This window comes from Callospermophilus lateralis, unplaced genomic scaffold, assembly GCF_048772815.1.
Source record: "Callospermophilus lateralis isolate mCalLat2 unplaced genomic scaffold, mCalLat2.hap1 Scaffold_641, whole genome shotgun sequence".
Classification (NCBI taxonomy): Eukaryota; Metazoa; Chordata; class Mammalia; order Rodentia; family Sciuridae; genus Callospermophilus; species Callospermophilus lateralis.
In genome coordinates this window covers 22,743-26,403 of record NW_027514774.1, presented here as the reverse complement: position 1 = coordinate 26,403, position 3,661 = coordinate 22,743, and the positions used below count along the sequence as shown (strand labels likewise).

Genomic DNA, 3,661 nt, shown 5'->3' with positions numbered 1-3,661 from the left:
CAAATTTATAGGCATGTGTTTCACGTTCAATCACTTCCTGCTTCAGAACACATGTATACCTCCAGGTTTCTTGACTATTCTTTTCATGAAACTTCTTTCCAAACACATTATTTTTGCTTTGCATAATCACTTTTGAAGCAAAACTCACACACCTTTCAGAATAAAACATAACCCTAATATTACCATTAGATGTATAACTGGTTGGTATGAATGATTGTATATCAATATGAGATTTCTTTTATGTTTTCAGATATCAATTCAATGCATTATTTTAAGTGGAACCAGTTATATTATTTACACAAAGTATGATCTATTCATACATTATCTGCATATTCATAGACACAGGGTACACCTATTTGTACCCGGAATACTAATTTATACGTCTACAAAATATTGCTACAGAAATGGTGAAAGAAATACTCATATCACCTTATCTACATATACATTTTCACAATAATATTCTGGATACAAAATGCAAAGGTCACACTTATGATTTTACCAAAGCCTACATGGAAAGTGAGCATGGATTAATGAAAACATCCATGTCCTGGTTACCTAATGCTCTCAAAGATCAATGCAATTTGTGACAAAATATTTGTTTCTTCCTAAGATTATACATTCAAACTCAACCCGTTTGAAAATATCAAACAAATTACACACTTTATACTTTTGCTGATTTCCTAATGTCTCTATTTATATCTGCTTTCCTACATATTTTCCACAATTCATCATGTGACTGACTCTTCACATGTGCTGACATTTACATTCACTCTCCACCCGAAACCCTATTTGTAAAGAACTTTTGGTAGTCAGAGCGAGAAGATTCCAGAAGTCGCCAGGATCGGCGCTGCCGGTGTGGACGCGGACGTCGCTGGGAAAGCCCTTCCCGCTGCTCGGCGGCGGCACCTGCCCGGCCGCCCTCCGCTCGCCCGCCCTGCCGCTCCGGACCCGGTTTCCAGCGCCTCTTCCTCCCAGTTCCGGGCGAGCCGCATTGGGTTTATGTCTTTATTTGACGAAAATCAGCTGTTGCGCAGCCATTGGTACCTGTATTGGGGAAACATAGCATACAAGCAAGGAGCTTACAGCCTCAGCGGCGAAAATTTTTTCATGTCAGAGACCGAGAACTCTTGCAGTCGTTTATGTCATCCCTTCTTCTCCAGACAGAAGATACCAAAAAGTTGCAATCAAAGATCTCTTCATCTTATTGATAAAGCCACTAATAAGCCAAAATGTTTGTCAATGTCAACCGCAGCGTGTCAGACCAGTTCTATCGCTACAAGATGCCCCGTCTGATTGCCAAGGTTGAGGGAAAAGGAAATGGAATCAAGACAGTTATAGTCAACATGGTTGACGTTGCAAAGGTGCTTAATCGGCCTCCAACGTATGCCACCAAATATTTTGGTTGTGAGCTGGGAGCACAGACCCAGTTTGATGTTAAGAATGACCGTTACATTGTCAATGGATCTCATGAGGCGAATAAGCTGCAAGACATGTTGGATGGATTCTTTAAAAAATTTGTTCTCTGTCCTGAGTGTGAGAATCCTGAAACAGAACTGCATGTCAATCCAAAGAAGCAAACAATAGGTAATTCTTGTAAAGCCTGTGGCTACCGAGGCATGCTTGACACACATCAAAAACTCTGCACATTTATTCTCAAAAACCCACCTGAGAATAGTGACAGTGGTCCAGGAAAGAAAGAAAAGGAAAAGAAAAATAGAAAGGGCAAAGACAAGGAAAATGGTTCTGTATCCAGCAGTGAGACACCACCACCACCACCACCAAATGAAATCAGTCCTCCTCCAAATGCTGAGGGAGAAGAGGAGGATGAAGATTGGGGAGAGCATTCAACTGAAGAAGCTCAGAGGCGTAGAATGGATGAAATTAGTGACCACGCAAAAGTTCTGACACTCAGTGATGATTTGGAAAGAACTGTAGAAGAGTGTGTCAATATTCTGTTTTATTTTGTTAAGAAAAAAAAGAAGAGGGTATCATTGACTCATCAGACAAAGAAATTGTCGCAGAAGCAGAAAGGCTGGATGTAAAAGCCATGGGCCCTCTTGTTCTAACTGAAGTTCTTTTTAATGAGAAAATTAGAGAACAGATTAAGAAATACAGGTGCCATTTCTTATGATTTTGTCACAATAACAAAAAAGCTCAACCATACCTTCTTCATGGTTTGGAGTGTGTGGTGGCAATGCATCAAGCTCAGCTCCTCTCTAAGATTCCACATATCTTGAAGGAAATGTATGACGCAGACCTTTTAGAAGAGGAGGTCATCATCAGCTGGTCGGAAAAGGCCTCTAAAAAATATGTATCAAAAGAACTTGCCAAAGAGATTCGTTTCAAAGCAGAACCATTTATAAAGTGGTTGAAGGAAGCAGAGGAAGAATCTTCTGGTGGTGAAGAAGATGAAGATGAGAACATTGAGGTGGTGTACTCAAAGATTGCCAGTGTACCGAAAGTTGAAACTGTGAAGTCTGACAACAAAGATGATGACATTGATATTGACACCATTTAAAAGAATGGATGCAACCTAGCATAACAGCGTAATGCTGCAAATTTTTCTCCATTATCAGCCAGAAGTGCAACATGTATGTGTGAAAGCTAAAATGGCTTAACATCATGCTACACTTTAATACTGAAAATATATTACTGTGAGTGGTCTGTAATTAGCCCAATGAGACATCTAGGAAGTCCATACACACATCAGTGAGCAAATGTAGTTTGCTTATTTATAGCAGGTTTCTTTTGGAAAAACTAGTGGTGGACACATTTGGATCACATTTATACAGTTATAAAAAATAAAGATTTGATTTTGGTCATTCTTCAGATTTTGGGCTCTGAATGACTTAGCTAAAGTAATTGGCTCCTTTTAAAAAGTGGTGCCATCATTTAACATGACATGGTCCTTGGAGCCTGGTAGATTTTGGTAGGTGCTGAGACCATTCAGAGTTTTTCAGCAGAATGTAAACAAACTTGTTTGTAATGATCTTACTGAGCTGTTAAATCTAGTACTTTTGAATTTTTTTAGTCCCTCAAATTGGCATCTGTAATTTTTTTGTGCTGAGGTAGACTGATAATCAAATGACAGTGCAACATCTTGTTGAGAAATAAAAATAATCTGAGTGTCCTATAAATAATTTTAAGAACTAATTTTGAAGTTTGGAGTTGTGATTTTTCAGTTCATGTACACTAGCCCCAAATTTTAGTCTTTGGAGTCATGTGCATTGCACGTTGGATGAGCCAGGGAAAAATTATTAAATTAACAAATAAGTATTTTAATGTGTATGTAGTGGTTGCTTTATACCAAGAGAAAACTCAAACTTTGAGGTGTGATTAAATAATAAATTCTGATTTTATTTGGGGGAAACAGGGAAAGGTGCATTTAATATCTAACAAGAACTCAGCAGTTTTTCAGCTTTTAGCCTTAAGGTTTAAATTATAATTTCAAAATGTTGAGACATTCTATCTTGTGTTCAGTATGTCGTGCACCCCCCCAAAAAAGAAAAAAAAAAAACATATTGTGGTTTATTCAATGCCTTTTACATTTGGACATGTAGCTTATGCTGTTTTAGATTTTGGTTATTGCCTTGCCAAAAAAGTGTTGCTATATTTCAAACTGGATTTTCCCCCCCCAAAAAAAAAGTCTTATTTAAAAAAG

The 3,661-nt window shown here is 38.0% G+C and overlaps 1 pseudogene; it reads left to right on the top strand.

Annotated features, from left to right (window-relative positions):
- Window positions 1-1,229: 1,229 nt before the first annotated feature.
- Window positions 1,230-2,518, top strand: LOC143388221 (eukaryotic translation initiation factor 5 pseudogene; annotated as a pseudogene).
- Window positions 2,519-3,661: the final 1,143 nt, after the last annotated feature.